The following is an 18,493-nucleotide window of genomic DNA, read 5'->3' as shown; positions in this document are numbered from 1 at the left end:
TTTCCTGGAGTTTGACTATATATGAATGTGTACCGTTATGATATTTTGTCCTGTTTAAGGATTTTTAAGTTTTTAAATCTAATTTTATTTAACTTTCAAGTCTCAAAACTTTCCAACAATTAATTACTTTAAATATATTAAAACATTAACATATATCATTCCTACCTGCCACTCTCTTAAATACCTAAAATTTTGGTTTTTAATTTTTGAAGCAATAACATATTTACGGTGAAATTACAAACCAAAAAAGCTTTTTAATCTGCAACTTTATATAAGATAAATTGATTTGAGAGCCCATTATTTACACACAATAAATTAGCTAGTTTTTTCTGCAAAGAAATTAATTTTTAGGGGCCAGAGAATATAGTAGGCAATAAATTCCAATTCCTGGTTCCACATATGGTTCCCCAAGCCTCACCAGAGGTGATCCCTGAGCACTGCCATGTGTGGCCCAAAAACAAAGGGAAAAAAAAAGAAAGAAATTGTTCTTTATAACCATAGCACTGTAACTCTGTAACACTGTCCTCCTGTTGTTCATAGATTTGCTTGAGTGGGCACCAGTAATGTCTCCATTGTGAGACTTGTTGTTACTGTTTTTGGCACATCAAATGCGTTATAGGGTGCTTGCCAAGCTCTGCCATGGGAGCAGGATACCCTCAGTAGATCCCCAGGCTCCCCGAGAGGGACGAAGGAGGAATTGAACCCGGGTTGGCCATGTGCAAGGCACACACCCTACCCACTGTGAAGAAATTAACCTTGGCAAAATACCATCTAATCCCCAACGCATGTTGGATAGAATATTATATTTTTATCTGAATTTTGTCACATGTCCCAGTAGTGTTCTTTATATAAAAGAGATCCTGTTTAGAATCACTTATTGAGTTTATTTGTTAGAAGTTCTTTACTTTCTTTTAGTCTGGAATATTTCTTTTTACTCATTTTCTAACTTTATGGCTTTGAAACTTTATTTTTTTTTAATTTTGAAAATCTAAGTTTATTTTCTCATTGTAAATACAATATGCACTTATGGAAGGTAACTAAAAACAGAAGTAGTAAAAATGAATTATAGAGTTTCTCAAAGCACACTGTCATCTTTTCAGTGGACAGTTCAGGTATTTTTCATATTTTTTTCAATGTGTAGTTAAATTAAAATTAGATTGTAAGCAATTATTTTGTTTCATTGATCTGAAAAATAGTCTTACACCATAGTTTTACTTTTTTATAATTCTAAAGAATATCTATTTTGGTAGGGAAGTTTTCATTTTATCACTATATTTTTCCTAAAAGTTTTAGAAAACATCTTTCTTTCTTTTTTCCCAGTACCACAGCTTTATTCCCCCTTCCTTTTTTTTATTGATTAGCCTTGAGATACAGTTACAAAGCTTCTATGTTTGAGCTTCGATCTTAAATCATGAAACATCCATCCCTTCACCAGAACACAGTTTCCACCACCAAAATCGCCAGTATTCCCAATTGTGGCAGACAATTTGCACAATACTCTCAGTGTACTTTGGTTACATTCAATATTTCAACACCGGTCCCACTACTACTCAAACCTGCCGAAAAGGCTATGCTAGAAAATTTGTTTTGTTTTGCTTGTTATGGATAAAATATAATGTTGCACATCCCCGAGAGCAATCATGAGCTCTAGGAATTTTAAAATTATAATAATTAGAGTCTGGAGAGATCTCTGCAGCCAGCTGCTCGGTTCCAAGATTCATGTGTGTCTGTGGATCATGGCCATGTGGGAGCTTAAGTAACCATAGCCGGTGGCCATTTGTGGGTGTCATCTCAGAGTCCCATTTGAGTGGGGGAAGAGGGAGGGAGAAGGGCCAGCTCCTCCCCTGTCCCATGAGGCCTGGCATTTGCCACCACTGCCACCACCTGCCTGGGCCTTTCGTTGAGTTCAAGAAGGTGGCAGCTGTCAGGATTCTAAGGGTCAGACCTGCTCCTGTCTGGAGTTGCCTGGTGAAAGTGCCTATTGCAATGTCCAAAGGCTTCTCTGCAGCAAGCTGCTTGGTTCCTAGATTCGTGTGTGTGTCGGCTTTGATACTTTAATTTTAATAAATTAACTCATTTATTGGTTTGTGGGTGACACCCAGTTGTTCTCAAAAGTTTACCCCTGAAAGCAATATAGGGATCAGTGCTCAGGAGTCACTTTAATGGTGCTTAGGGGATCACATGTGGTGCTTGAGGATTGAACTAGCGTTAGCCATATGCACAAGACAAGCTCCTTAACCCCTGCATGATCTCTGCCCTGACTCTGACACTTTTATAGATCAAAGATCAATTACTCCATCTAAATTCTTGTGTGTGACCTTTGTCAAAATTTTAAACCTCTAGATCATTGCCTTAGTACAATAGATGCCATTGTCTTGTTGATTTAGTGTAAACAATAACTTGGATTACTGCAAGTAAATTGGATTATTACAAGCTCTTAAGAGTTTCTCAATACATGGAAAAAAACAAGTTTGCTATTGTTGTTATTACCATTATTATTTTTATCATTGGTATAAACCAGAGTGGTTAAAAGAGAAATAATCAAGATTAAGTATTTTAAAATCCTAGAAGTGGAATTAAGTTAGAAGTGGAATTAAGATGGCCAATTGGCTTTCACATAGAAATATTACTTTGGATTATCCAAATTGCCAATTTAGTCACTAAGAGTCTAAAAGGTGGAAGAGGAAGTTAGGGAAAAAACGTGTCAGAGTTCTGTCATATGAGAATGACTCCACCCAGCATCAACGAAAAAGTCCAGACTATTTGTAGAAGCTGGGAAAATAAAGAAAGCAGGTATAAATAAATAGGAGGTATAAATAAAGCAAGCTAGAAAAATAAAGGAAGTAGGACTTTTAAGAGCTTGTAGCACTTCTGTAGTGGCCCTGGCAACACCATTTAATTTGAGCCCATTGCGAACTCTGTTGAATTTCTAACATAGAATTGAAGGATAAGAAATTTGTCCTGGTTGCAGTCACAAAAGAACAGGCTCATTTCTGGCAGAAGTAACAGTGATAATATATATATATATATATATATATATATATATATATATATATATATACTTTAACAGGAATCAAGTAACAGTGATACTTCTTTCCTGTGCCAATCCAATAGCTTAAGGTTTATTTATTTATTTATTTATTTATTTATTATTTTTGGTTTTGGGGCCACACCCAACAATGCTCAGGGGTTACTCCTGGCTCTGCACTCAGGAATTACTCCTGCCAATGCTCAGGGGACCATATGGGATCTGGGAATCAAACACAGGTTGGTCCGCTGCATGCAAGACAAATGCCCTACCCTCTGTACTATCACTCCAGGCCTCCAAGGTTTATTTTTGTTCTCTCTCTTTTTGTACTTGGAATTCTCTTTTCTCAAAGTAAAAATTCAGAGTCATTTTATTCTTATTCTCTTACTGATCAACCCTGCTATAGATAATCAATTTCCCATTCTCGTCTCTACCCATCCACACAGATTCATTTCCTCACCTTACTTACGTCTGACTCCCCCATGCTGAATTCCCCAGGTTGACTCGTCTCATGCAAGAGTGTCTCACAGTGCTGACTTTGACTCCATAAGCTGGGCCATCTGTTAGCAGGTTGGCCTCATGGTTGTTGGACTCTAAGGGTCCAACTGCAGCCTCTCCCCTATAGAGATGTCAGCCTTAGTCTGCTTCATCCAACACTCTATAAAGTTGTCCTCCCCAGGCTCCTGTTTTATTTACTTGCTACTATAATTGTTCAAGGGCTGGAGCGATAGCACAGCGGTAGGGCATTTGCCTTGCACGCAGCCAACATGGTCGACCCGAGTTCGATTCCTCCGCCCCTCTCGGAGAGACCGGCAAGCTACCGAGAGTATCTCGCCCGCACGGCAGAGCCTGGCAAGCTCCCCGTGACGTATTCGATATGCCAAACACAATAACAACAAGTCTCAAGATAGAGATGTTATTGGACCCGCTTGAGCAAATCGATGAACAATGGGAGGACCGTGATATTGTTCAAAGAAGGTGTATTAAGAAAAAGAAATGCTCAGCAGAAAGTAAAATTCTTTCCCATTTCTTCTCAAGAGCAGATATTCAGCATATTTTCTATTTCCTTTATTCTGTGCTGCATTCTGGGTAATTTCCTTGATTTTACATTCTAGTTTCTTAACACTTTCTTCAGCTCTGTCTCCTATGTGGTGATTTTTCTTTGTTGTTTCTGTTTGTTTTAGTTTTAATTTCTTGATCAGCCAGTCAGTGGAGTTGAGAATAATATATTATTATTTCATACTTCTCTTCTGTGAACTGTAGCTCAAATTTGTAATGGGCATATAATTTTTTTATATACAGTTTTTGAGTCACACCTTGCTGTGCTCAGTGCTTACTTCTGGCTCTGCACTCAAGGATCTCCCCTGGCAGGACTTGGGGAAATCTTATGTGGTGCCAGCATTGAATTTGGGTTGGCCACATGCAGGGATTGTCCTGGAATTATTGTACTCTGTTCAGTTTTACTTATTCCTAGTAGTTCCCTTTTTAAAATGTAATTTTTCACGCTTTGTATTTATCATTAGACAATAAGTACAACTAAAAAGAAGTTATGCAATTCATTCTAAATTTTTACAAGAAGAAAATGACAAATTGTGAGAAATGAGAGAAGGGATTTGAATCTGGATTATCCAGGAAGTTTTATCTCCTTAAGCTTTTATTTTAAAAAAATATTTTAATACTGAGTTTTGAAAAACAGTAAAATTATTGGAATAATCTCTATATGAAGAAGGGTGATAGATTAATTTCATCTTGAGTTTTAGGAGAATACCAGTGCCAAATAGGTAGTGAAATATAGACTTTTTCACAAAAGTTATTACATTATTTCATTAACTCAGTCTCTTGTCCTCATATATTAATTTTTCCCTTATAGTTTTCCCATCAACACTATCCTTTATATATATAAAATTTTATAATATTTTCATAAAAGTGCTCATCTTCACAGAAGAACCTCACTAAACTTAGAAAAAAAGTGAGTCGTAAATGAGGGGGTGGTAAGTCTTTCAGGGGCTCTTGCTAAAGTGATCAATATTAATTTATTGCTTTTGCTTCTTTTTCTTTTTACTTTTCTCTCTATCCCTGAAGGTATATCTGTTGATTGAAGCATTATACATTATATATAGGAAATACAAAATGTGAACGAGATTTTGCTAAAAAACATTCAACTCTCTGGAGACTGTGTGCTATTTACTATGCAGCTGGGAAGGCAAGGGTCAGATATGTAAACAAAGAGGTGGGAAGGGGAGACCAAAGAGCTGGCATTGACCTTAGACACAGGAATTCCAGTTTCACTACAGTTTATCATAAGGGAGTCACAGTTCCCTTGTCTACAAAATGCTGACAACAATGAACTAACTAATCTATTTATTATTTCAGGAAACATATATTTGTTACTTAGTATGCATCCAATGGGTGAACTATTTAAAGTATTAAACCAAAGTAAGAATAAAAGTCAGTAAATTCCAATTTCCTTCCCATATATATTTTATAAAAGTTGACATAAAACACATTGAATTATAAATTTCCAGCTCCCTGATAGCAACTCTAAGTTGAAGCTTCCCCATCATGGGTTCATTAACTTGGGCCTTTATGGGAAAAAAGCAATATCTTATTATTTGAGAATTGACTTGGGAGTTTAGTTAAGTATTAACATTCTGCACTACGTAAATCCCAGGAGAGAAACTGCAGAACATAATAGAGATATTCTTTGTCAATTTATTGAGTGGCTATAGAGGGGCAGATGCAGAGATTCTAAGTTAAGTTCCGTGAACAATACCTTGTACAGAGAAAATGATCCAATTTTTTTATTCCTTATCATCTTTATTATTTTAGTGGAATACTTTAATTTGAGATCTGATAATGATAAAACTATTAGGTAACCAGTGCTTCCTCACCAATTAATCTATTGTATAGTGTAATACACAATAAAAAATCACTTGCATCACACACACATAAGTACATACAGAGCTTTTAAGATGCTGATGGATTTTCTTTGCAGTTAAGAGGAAGTACTAAGAATGCGCTTCGTTTACAATCAGTGTCTACCACATTTCTCTATCAATCAACCAAAAGTTTTGTCATTTGAAAATGATAACTAGTTTTTTCCAAGTCAAAAAAATTGTGCCTGAAATTTAGTCTATTGCATCCCCTCCTCATCCCCCCCCCCCCCCCCCCACACACACATACCCAAACATGTGTTTTGGAGAATGACTGATGTAACTGATTTCCAGTTTTAGTACATCCGGAAGTTGAGGCTCAGAAAAGAGACATAATATTCCCAAATATATACACAGCTAGTTGTTGACAGAGTCAGAATTAGACATAGCTCATTTTTTTCTTATTTTCTTTTTTCTTCGCCAAGTGCTGCTCATTCTGTTTTTCATTCTGCTTTCGTTAGAATTAAGAACATGATAATGAGATCTAAAATAAAGCCACTCTTGGCTTCAAAAATTTTCTTCAAATAATTGAATCAGTAGGTTTGGAGGCTTCTTGGGAATCATTATGTGAGACCTGAGATAGAAATAGCCCATCACTTGGTTGAAGTGTGTTACACTTAAATTGATACTGCTTTTCCCCATGGTGCAATTACAAAAGACAAAGACCTACTTTTGTAAATGCAGTTAAAGGAAAAATGGAGCAGGGGTCTCCTCTCTCTCATTTCTTTAGGTCAATCTATTCCCAAAGCCTCTCTTTATCAACAGTCTATTGTTTTTCTAATTGCCAGAAAAGACTCTTCTGGTGTCTGGTGGGTGAGAATGGCTTTGGGGGAAAGACACATTCATTGTGCCAGGGAAAGGGGACACTGGGACACCGTTGCAGAAGCCACATTTTTTTTTACACTGATCTCTCCACTCAGGCTTCAAAACCCTCCAGCCAGGTAGCCGGGATTCCTTTGGGTTCTCTTCCAAGCCTTCATCTAACGCTCCATCACTGGTCCACTGTGTGCCTGCACTGTGCAAATGAGGCTGAGTCAAATCTTTCTGTCTTGATAGACTTTCATTTCCTAGCAGAGGAAGGAAACGAATAATGCAATTGTCCATCTCAGCCCCATTTTAAAGATGAGAAACTTGAGACTGAGTCCATGAAAGAAACCTACACAGCTAGTTACCCATCAGCCAGGGGAGTTGAAGCTTCACATTTAGCCCATTTTCTAGTAATTGACTCCGCCTTATGTTTTCAGAGCAACTAAGTGCATAGATGGAGATCTGAAGGAAAAATATCCTTTCATAAAAGGGCTTCGATTTATCAGTTACAGTGAACAAAGGCAGAGGATCAATAACCGGAAGTAAAAATATCAAGGGACCTTGCCATGTTGTGTCTCATCAACTTATACTCTATTATTTTCCTTTTTATTATTTAAGTTTATCTATGGAACTTAAAGAAATGTTTTAATGCAGAAAGTTAAATTGTTTCTTTGATCATCAACTTCCTTCTCCTCTTTCCATTTTCCTTTTGCTCCTTTTCCTCCTTCTCATTCACCTTTTTCTTCCTTCCTTTCTTCTTTACTAATATTAGTAATTCTAAGTTTCCTTTAAGAATTGCTTTCTATGAGTACATGGAATGCTTTAGCTAGATTTCATATATGTTGATATATTGTCTTTAACATTCATTTATTGTTTCAAAGATTTTTAAAAAATATTCCCCCATGTCATATATACTAACATTACAATGCTTTTTTTTGCAGATTGAAATATATGCTCTGGCACGGTCATGACCCCAGCCAAGCAAAAGGCAGAGGCTAGTAAGAGAGAGATTAAAAAAAAAAAGATGGGCATAATTATGACAATGACAGTTGGAAATGATCAACACTGGATAAGAACTGCATACTGAAAGTAGGCAAAGGAACAAACATGATAATTTTTCTGTGTCTATATTGCAAACATAGAGGAGGGAGAGAGGAGAGAGAGGAGTTAGAGGAGAGAGAGAGAGAGAGAGACAGAGAGAGACAGAGACAGAGACAGAGACAGAGACAGAGAGAGAAAGGTAGTAGGCTGGTAGGTTGGGTGGGGGGCTGGGGAACTGGGGTCATTGGTGATGGGAAATGAACACTAGTAGAGGGATGGGTGTTGGATCATTGTATGATTGAAACCTGACTATGAACATCTTTGTAGCTGTTAAAAAAGGGGGGGGGGTATGGGCATAAGGGAGTTACTGACCAATCGAAAGTCACCACGCATTTGTAAAGCCACTCATAAGCAGATATTCAAAAAAGCAAGAAGAGGTCAAACCGGGCTACTCGATAGGCCCCCCACAATGTTGAATCAGCTTGTTGTCCTGATACCATACCTCTGAATAGCTTATTGATTTGGACATCAATTTGGGCCAAGCTGGACTCCACCTGAAGTTTTCCTCAGTCTGGACAGCAAGTAAATCTCACTTCGGTGAAGTGTTCCTTCTCCCTTATCAGAATATTTCTTGTAACCCTGCGCCACCCACCTCTGCTACCAAGTCAGTCTTATAAATGTTTGTCTTAGTCCTTGGACTCCCTCTCTGCACCCTTCACAGCTAATTGAATTGCATGCTGCTATTGTAACATGAATTCCCTCCCCCCCAATAAGATTGTGTTGTAATTATTCACAAATGGCTTGCATTGTAAGTGAAAGGTGGTAGTTAGCACTGGTGGGCTCTAAGCCTTGCATCAGTTTATTTTTTTCTCGTCTATTTGTTACTTGGGAGTCTGTTATTTAATTTCTACACATTTGTCAGTTTCCCATATTTCTTTATTGTATTTTTGTTATTGATTCCAAGTCTCATTCCATTGTTTTCAGAGTGAAATTTTCATTTGATTTCCTCTAAACTATTTAATGTTTATTTTATGAGCCAGGATACTATTTTTGTGTGAATGTATCCTTCATGCTGTAGACAAACATACCTTCTGTTGTCGTTGGGTGACAGTCCCCATAGTCCCCAGGGCAGATAGATGTATTGCATTGTGCAAGTCTTTGATTCCCTTGTTAATTACTCTACCTGGTGGTTCTGTCATTATCAAAAATCATAGTTTTAAGCAATAGTATAGCAAATAAGGAATCTGCCTTACATACGGCTGACCCAGCTTCCAGCTCCATCCTTGGCCTCTCCTGGTTCCCAAGGCCCACCAGTAGTGATCCCTGAGCACAGAGCTAGGAGTAAGCCCTGAGCACCACTTGGTGGTCCCTAAATATCACCTGTATCACCTGTTGCTCATCAATTTGCTCGAACGGGCACCAGTATTGTCTCCATTCATCCCTGACGCATGCTAGTGTAGCCCAATGACGTCTGCTCGTTTCAGAAACACAAAGAGCATAGCAGCCTTTCCTTACTCGTCCTTCCCAATACTGCCATATTGGGGGCTCTTTGAGGGTCAGGGGAATGAGACCCGTTACTGTTACAGTAACAATAATGGGTCCCTAAATAAAGAAAATTAAATAAAATAAAAGAAGAGCTTTTAAGTTTCCATGTGTTATTATTATTTGTATAGCTTATTTCTCCATTTGTTATCTGCTGCTTTAGGTATTTTGGTGCTTGGCTGTGAGGTATAAGCACTATTTTTTAAATGTAGGAGAATAGAAAGTGTCATAATGCATTTTTGCAATAAGTTTCAGTAAGTCATTTCTTTTATGTGAGCTCATATCTATGTGCATGTCATAAAAATGTATTTTTATTCTAAGTTGTGATGAAATAAATTTGAAAGTCATAACTTTGTTACGTCCTGTCTTCTTGCCCTTGGAATTTTTTTTATGTAGGAGTACTGCTATTTATTCAGCCACTGATTAGCTGATTAAATTGGGCATGAACTCCATCTTACTTTTTTTTCATAATTTTATTTATCAATTATTTTTTTCTTATATTTATTTATTGAATCACTGTGGGAAAAGTTACTAAGCTTTCAGGTTTAAGTCTCGGTCACACAATGATCAAACACCTCTCCCTTCACCAGTACACATTTTTCACCACCAAGAACCCCAATATACCCCCCTCCCACCCACCCTCAATGCCCATGAGGCGGATGATTTCCACTTAACTATTCTCTACATTGATTACATTCATTATTTCGACAAAAGATGCACCATTATAGTTTATAATTTACCCCCCAACAATCAGAATTGCTGAAAAGTCATTGTGAAATACTTCGTTTTCTATAGCTGGTTATGAGAATTGTATAATCTCGCATGGCTGCAATAGTGGCCTCGCAATTTTGGATTTCTGCAAAGAGCCAGATAATTACAAGATTGGTTTCTGTGCATCTGGTGTTATGGCCGTGCTGGAGAGCCGCTCGTGGGGGGCAACTTGTGACCTCAGTAGGGTGCGAAGGATGAGCCTGTTCCGCCTCCCTTTCCGTGAGACTGCAGTTGCCTCGTCAATGCTGGCTCATACCTGGCTTTCTTATAAGCTCTGAGGCAGCGGCCACCTTGCTGCTGGTGGGGGCGGGGGGGGGGAGGCAGAAGGGAGCAACAGCCTTTCCCTCCCGGGGAGGCATGCCGCCGTGGTTTAACTCAAGGTCCATTCACTTATCTGCCGCAAGCTGCCGGGCTCTGGATTAAGTCCTTTTGGCTCTGGAGCCATGGCCGTGCTGGAGAGTCGCTTGTGGGGGACAACTCGTGACCTCAGTAAGGCGTGAAGGGCGAACTGGTACTGCCCCCATTCCCATGAGACTGCAGTTACCTCATCACTGCCAGCTCATACCTGGATTTCCAATAAGCTCTGAGGCAGCGGTCACCTTGCTACCACGGGGGGAAATGGTGCAAGGGAGCAACACCCTTTCCCTCCCAGGGAGGCATGACGCTTTGGTTTAAAGCATGGTCCATTCACTATTCTTCTGCAAGCTGTCAGGCTCTGGATTAAGTCCTTTTGCCTCTGGAGCCATGGCCGTGCCGGAGAGCCACTTGTGAGGGGCAACTCATGACCTCCATAGGGCGTGAAGGACGAGCCAGTACCGCCTCCCTTCCCATGAGACTGCAGTTGCCCCATCAACACCGGCTCATACCTGGCTTTCCAATAAACTCTGAGGCGGCGGCCACCTTATATGCGATCCAGATGCATTTCTGCCAAAAGCCGCTGGGTTTCAAGATTTGTTTCTGAGTCTCTCGGATCATAGTTGTTAATCAGCTTGATTAGGAGGCAGAGAGGCCGTTTGTAGGCAGCGACTCAGGGTCTCGCTGGTATGAGGAGGAAAGGACTGGTTCCATCTCCATCTGGTGAGGCCCCACGTGTCACGTCATTGCAGGCCCAAACCTGACTTTACAGTGGCCTCTGGAGGATAGTGGTCACTGGGCCGCCAAGGGGAACAGGCCAAGACACGAAACCTATTCCCACCTGGAGTAGCCCAGCGCCAGTAAACTACTACAGGAACAGGATGCATTTCTGCCAAAAGCCTTTGGGTTCCGAGATTTGTTTCTGAGTCTTTGGGATCATGGCCATTAAGCAGTTTGTTCAGGAACCAGAGAGGCCATGCCTCCAATTATATAGCTGAGTTGGAGGTGGTTTGTGGCCATTTACTTTCTTGGTAAACTTTGCCCCAAGTTTCTGGGGTCTGACCAAAGTCACAGCAGCAATTTTGGGGTACCTGAAAGCCTGACGGTGCCATCAGGCTGCTGATGCACTCGCCTCACAGGTACAAACTGATCTGCTGGCGGCACCATACACCCGCCCTTGGAATTTTTTAAGCTGAATAAAAATCTTATCCTGGTGTTAGAGCAGTAGTACAGCAGGGAGGATATGTGCTTTGTATGCCACTCACCTGGGTTTCATCCCCAGCATCCCTTATGGTTCTTTGAGTGATCCCTGAAAGCAGAATCAGGAATAAGCCCTAAGTACCACTGGATGTGGCCCCTAAACAAATTAACAAACAAAGAATCTTAATCTACTTCTCTCCTTTACTTGACTTAGTGAGACTGGGGATAATTCCAGACTACCTGAGCTGGCTATGTGGGCCTGATCAGTGTTTGTGCCAGTGTTGAGGTGACCTCCCAGGGGTGAACAGCTTAAGGTAGCGGTGCGAAAGGAACATAGTGCCAGGGATGACACTTGCCTTGCATGCACTCTAGACTGTGCCATTAGAGATCGTATCAGTCTCAGTTTAGATAGCATTACCTTGTTCTTATTCTATGTAACAAGTTACTTATGAAACATATTTCTATTGTACTTTTTACTTCTATTTCTGGTAGAACTTACCAGAATGATTTATCTTTCTCTCCTTTCTACTCTAATGCTTGCAAGGATGTTTGTCATGTAAATCTTATTCACTACTGCATCTAGAGCATCAAGCAGACGCTTGACAAGGTGTCTATGCTCAAGGAATAATTTGAGAAATGATACCTTTTATGTTAACAAAAGCTGGTGGTAAATAAACTTCTGAAAATTTACTGTGTGTTGGATCCTGTGCTAATTGATTTACACATAATATTTTCCTAAATCATCACAGCACCACAGTGAGCTATGTACTATGGTGGTTAACCTCCAGTATATGGAAAAGCAGGCTGAGTTTCAAATAGATGAAGTAACTTTCCAATGTTGCACTCTGAAATCTAGTAAGAAAGTGCTAAGTCTTATAAGGAGCTAGAGAAAAGACAGTAATAGACTGTAAAGGTCAGTGACGGCTTATTACGGGAGAGAAAATTACCCTGGCCCTGGAAGAACCCTCGGATCAGGGCACAGAAGATCAGGCAAACAGATCATGTTCAGAGGAAAGGTAAAAATCAGAACTCATCTGCCTGTTTGCATTTGAAAATATTCAAGCCTACACCACAGCATTAACATAAAAGAATTGAAAAGGTCCCTCTCCTGTTAGAAAAGAAAAGCTATATTAGGCTCAGTTCCTTCTCCTGGATGATCAGAAAAGGAAGGCAGGAGGCAGGCATGACAAATTAGGCTATCTCTCTGCTAAGTGTCTCTTCTTTTTTTTTTTTCTTTCAGCTTTTTGGGTTGCACCGGTGATGCTCAGGGGTTACTCCTGGCTCTGCACTCTGGAGGCTGAGTGCAAGGCAAATGCCCTCCCGGAGTGTCGTGGCTCAGGCCCAGAGTGTCCTTTCTAAAGGACTAATTTGCCTTTAGGGGCTAGAATTAATAAACTGTAGGGCTATTCTGCCATCTAGTGGTCATAATGGTCTATTCTGCTTTTTTGATTATTATTTAATGCTTTAGAGATTATAATTTACTAAAGGATTGGGATCTTTAAAAAAAATGGGGGTGGGGTGCCAAAATTCTCAAAGACCTCAGATGCATTGGTGTAAAGTAGAAATAAATCAAGACTTCCAGACACTAGGGTGATGGAGGCATTTTGAAAGATGTTTTCTACAAACGCAAGGGAGAATTTCAGACTTTACAAGAAACTTAATGGAAATGCTTTTGATTTTTTGAACCTGTAAGAACATTTTCTTGTTAGAAACAGAGTCAGAGTTCAACTTGGGAACTATGCTGAAATTGTAACCGCCCAGGATGATGGGTAATGCAGTCATCTGTTGTTCCGAGGTCAGTTTTAAGTCATGGTTTATATCTTCCCTGTGACTCCTGCAGAACTGATTTTGCATGCATCCTCTATCATTATATGTCAAACATTTTGATTTTATCTTTTAGGGTCCCTCCCCCAAGCTGTGTACAATCAAGTGCCCTCCTAATTGTACTATCCCTCTGGTCATTTAACATATGTTTTTCTTATGACTATTTAAAAATAATACACTTAAACAGAAACTGATCTTGACTTGATATTAAAATGTTTAAGCATAAAGCACAATTAATCCTTTGTGCTGTGTGCCCTGATCTGGCAATCAGCCTCAGCAGTGCTGGAGGCCACCAAGAACATTCCTGCAGCTTAGAGCTCTCTAAGGCCATACCAGGCAGTGCTTGGGGAGTCAGATGATATTGGCCATTAAACTCAGAAGTTGGTGCATGTGAAGCACTTGCCACAGTTCTCTGAGCCATCTCTCTGGTCTAGAACAAAATGTTAACTATGTAGTCATATCCAAATTAATCATCATATCCTCTAAATCTACTGCTTTCTTGTCTGCTAATTCTCTTCTATATTACTCAATTCTCTTTTGTCTCCCACAGTCTTTATCGTTTTCAGATGCCATGCTCATAATTTGTTCAATGGTTTATAATTGTATTGGCAGGGCTAAATTGAACCAGTAATGAAACAGACATTTGATATTCCTCATTTGATATTCCTCAAGAGTTATTGGAAGAAACAAAGGAGATTATTTAGTTTTAAAACAAAAGAGAGAAGGGCTGGAGCGATAGCACAGTGGTAGGGCGTTTGCCTTGCACGCAGCCAACATGGCCGACCCGAGTTCGATTCCTCCGCCCCTCTCGGAGAGCCCGGCAAGCTACCGAGAGTATCTCGCCCACACGGCAGAGCCTGGCAAGCCACCCGTGATGTATTTGATATGCCAAACACATTAACAACAAAGTCTCCAATGGAGATGTTACTGGGCCCGCTCGAGCAAATCGATGAACAATGGGAGGACAGTTACAGTGAGAGTGATGTAGTTTTAATTACATAAAGACTTATTATTATGTTTTCACAGGGCTACCATATGATTATTACCCTATTACTGGTATATGAAAATGAATATAAACTTGGTGACTTTAAACAATGCCTTTATTGTCTCACTGTTCCTGTGCATTAGGCACGCGTGAGCAGGGGTCCTGTGCTGATGGTCACACCGAGCTCGAAATCCAGGTCTTATCTGAAGCTGCGTTTTTATCAAAGGCAGAATCTGTTTCCAAGGTGACTCCAGTTGTTGAGGAAATTTGTTTCTTCCTTCGTAGAGTTCTGAGTCCTTGAACACAGACTCCTGGAGGTATTCTTAACAGGGACAAACCACTGCAATTCTTAGAATCTGGGAACCTTTCTTTACTCCATTGTATTTCCCAGCAGAATCACTATATGGACTCAGCAATGTGGGCAGGCTCTTGGGACCGTGATATGGAAACACAGAGAAACACCTCTATTCCCCTTCTCTCCTCCTTAAGCTTAGAAGCAATAACAGTTACCATTACCTGCAAATTCAAAGGCAGCTCCTTCTAACCCGCTGAGGTATGGCCATCTTTCTTATCTTCCTCCTAAATTGTTGGTTAGATGCCACGAAGTAGGTGGCAGTGCCTTAACCGTATGCGTGTTGCAGGCCGAAGCCTCTTCCATCCTTGTCAAGGGGAGTGCTAACCTTCTCTCCGCTGGAGCGATAGCACAGCGGGAGGGCGTTCGCCTTACACGCGGCCAACATGGCCGACCCGAGTTCGATTCCTCCGCCCCTCTCGGAGAGCCCGGCAAGCTACCGAGAGTATTCGATATGCCAGACACAGTAACAACAAAGTCTCCAATGGAGACGTTACTGGGCCCGCTCGAGCAAATCGACGACCAACGGGAGGGCCTTTACCTTTTTACCTAAATTGTACCCCCCCCATCTCCTTTGTTTTTCTTTTTGGGGTCACACCCGGCAATACTCAGGGGTGCTCCTGGCTCTGCACTCAGGAATTACTCCTGGTGGTACTCAGGGGACCATGTGGGATCTTGGGAATCGAGCCCAGGTTCAGCTACCTGCAAGGCAACCACCCTACCCACTGTGCTATCGCTCCAGTCCTTCCCCTTTTGTTTTAAAACTAAATAATCTCCTTTGTTTCTTCCAATAACTCTTGAGGAATACCAAATGAGGGATATCAAATGTCTGTTTAATTACTGGTTCAATTCAGCCCTGCCAATACAATTATAAACCATTGAACAAATTATGAGCATGGCATCTGAAAATGATAAAGACTGTGGGAGACAAAAGAGAACTGAGTAACATACAAGAGAATTAGCAGACAAGAAAGCAGTAGATTTAGAGGATATGATGATTAATTTGGATATGAGTAGAAGCGAGCGATGGATATAGATCCTTTCCATTAGATGAAACCTCTTCTGGGGAACATTTCTATGCCTCTGTGCCATGGAGGGACAGCCCTTGGGATAGAGCCAGCTGAACGACTCTGGAGCTGCATAGAGAAGCTGCCGAACAGGCTTGAGACAAGATTGTCCTGGAGTATGCACCAGATCCCTGAGAAATTAGACTTGGTGGCAAACAATGGCAACTGAGGATGTCACAATGCAATTAAATGTGAAGGGAGCTTGGGTTTGTGCTTCTATTAAAAAGCACCGGTATCAGTGTGATATTTGCTTCATAGAAATAACCTCCACCAAAAAACTCCTAGAAACAATAGACTCATATAGTAAAGTTGCAGGCTATAAAATCAATACCCAAAAGTCCATGGCTTTCCTATATGCAAACAGTGAGAGAGAAGAAAGCAACATGAAAAAAACAATCCCGTTCACAATTGTGCCCCAGAAAAATCAAGTACCTAGGAATCAGCTTAACTAAGGAAGTAAAGGACCGGCACAAAGAAAACTACAAAACGCTACTTCAGGAAATAAAAGAGGACATGAGGAAATGGAAAGATATCCCCTGCTCATGGGTCGGGAGACTTAACATTGTCAAAATGGCAACACTACCGAAAGCATTGTATAAATTCAATGCAATCCCTATAAGGATACCCATGACATTCTTCAAAGAAATGGAGCAAACACTCCTGAAATTTATATGGAACAATAAGCCCCCACGAATAGCTAAAGCAATTCTTGGGAAAAAGAAAATGGGAGGAATCAACCTCCCTAACTTCAAACTGTACTACAAAGCAGTAATAATTAAAACAGCATGGTACTGGAACAAAGGCAGAACTGCAGACCAATGGAACAGGGTTGAATACACTGACATCTCCCCTCAATCATATGATCATCTAATCTTTGATAAAGGTGCAAGTAATGTGAAGTGGAGTAAGGAAAGCCTCTTTAACAAATTGTGCTGGCTGATTTTAACAAAATCACTGGACGGCTACATGCAAAAAAAAATGGGCTCAGAACTCTGCCTAACACCATGTACAAAAGTAAGATCAAAATGGATTAAAGACCTCAACATCAGACCAGAAACCATAAGGTTCATTGAAGACAAAGTTGGCAAAACCCTCCAAGACATTGAGGCTAATGGTATCTTCAAAGATGCCACACCACTGGCCGAGCAAGTGAAAACAGAGATAGATAAATGGGACTATCTTAAACTAAGAAGCTTCTGCACCTCCAAAGAAACAGTGACCAAAATACAAAGACAGTCTACAGAATGGGAAAGGATATTCACCGAATACACATCTGACAAGGGGTTGATATCCAGGATATACAAAATACTGGTTAAACTCCACAAGAAGAAAACATCCAACCCCATCCAAAAATGGGGCAATGAAATGAACAGAAACTTTCTCAAAGAAGAAATCCGAATGGCAAAAAAGCACATGAGAAAATGCTCTACATCATTAATCATCAGGGAGATGCAGATCAAAACCACAATGAGATACCATCTCACACCTCAGAGACTGGCCCACATTCAAAAGAACAAAAGCAACTGATGCTGGCGTGGATGTGGCGAGAAAGGGACACTCCTTCACTGTTGGTGGGAATGTCCACTGATTCAGCCCTTCTGGCAAACAGTATGGACGATTCTCAAAAAATTAGAAATTGAGCTCCCATTTGACCCAGCAATACCACTCCTGGGAATATATCCCAGAGAGGCAAAAATATATAGTCGAAGTGACATCTGCACTTGTTTGTTCATTGCAGCACTCTTTACAATAGCCAGAAACTGGAAGAAACCTGAATGCCCAAGAACAGATGACTGGTTAAAGAAATTTTGGTACATCTACACAATGGAGTACTATGTAGCTCTTAGAAAAGATGAAGTCATGAAATTTACATACAAGTGGTACAATATGGAAAGTATCATGCTAAGCGAAATGAGTCAGAAAGAGAGGGATAGACATAGAAAGATTGCATTCATCTGGGGGATATAAAGTAACAAAATATGAGATTAATACCCAAGAATAGCTGAGATCAGCACCAGGAGGATTACTCCATAACTTAGAGGCCAGCTGGGTATCCTAGAGGAAAGGGCAGTTCAGATAGAGAAGGGAGCACCAAATAAAGGGTGTTTGGAGGATCCTTCCAGGAGCGGAGATGCATGTCGAAAGTAGACTATGGACTGAACATGTTTGCCACTCAATGCCTCTTTTGCAGACCACAACACCCAAAAGGAGAGAGAGAACACAGGGGATTGCCGTGCCACAGAGGCAGGGGGGATGGGGGGGATGAGGGTGGGGGGGATATTATCCATGGTGGTGGAAAATGGGCACTGGTGGAGGGATGGGTATCTGATAATTATATAATCGAAACCCAAGCACAAAAAGTTGTAAATCTACAACTGTACCTCATGGTGTTTCACTAGTAAAAAAAAAAAAAGGAAAAAAAAAAAGCACAGGAATGGTCCCCCATGGTTTCCCCTTGCCCCAGGCTAAGCTATTTAGTTTAGGTGTCCTGGGCCTAGTGGATGAAGCTCTAAGCAACTCCCCACTGCTTGCAGGGAAAGGAGGAAACTAAAAATGTGGGGAAACCCTGTGTTTGAGCATGGGAATGCC

At 40.5% G+C, this 18,493-nt stretch overlaps 1 non-coding gene across 1 annotated transcript; it reads right to left on the bottom strand.

Annotated features, from left to right (window-relative positions):
* Positions 1-15,064: 15,064 nt before the first annotated feature.
* Positions 15,065-15,187, bottom strand: LOC130023297 (U6atac minor spliceosomal RNA). Its single transcript, XR_008792449.1, has one exon. It is a non-coding gene; the product is annotated as a U6atac minor spliceosomal RNA (small nuclear RNA).
* Between the last annotated feature and the right edge of the window lie 3,306 nt (positions 15,188-18,493).

This window comes from Sorex fumeus, unplaced genomic scaffold (assembly GCF_029834395.1).
Source record: "Sorex fumeus unplaced genomic scaffold, SorFum_2.1 ptg000002l, whole genome shotgun sequence".
Classification (NCBI taxonomy): Eukaryota; Metazoa; Chordata; class Mammalia; order Eulipotyphla; family Soricidae; genus Sorex; species Sorex fumeus.
Note: the sequence above shows the minus strand (reverse complement) of the source record. Positions and strands in the feature narration are given on the sequence as shown.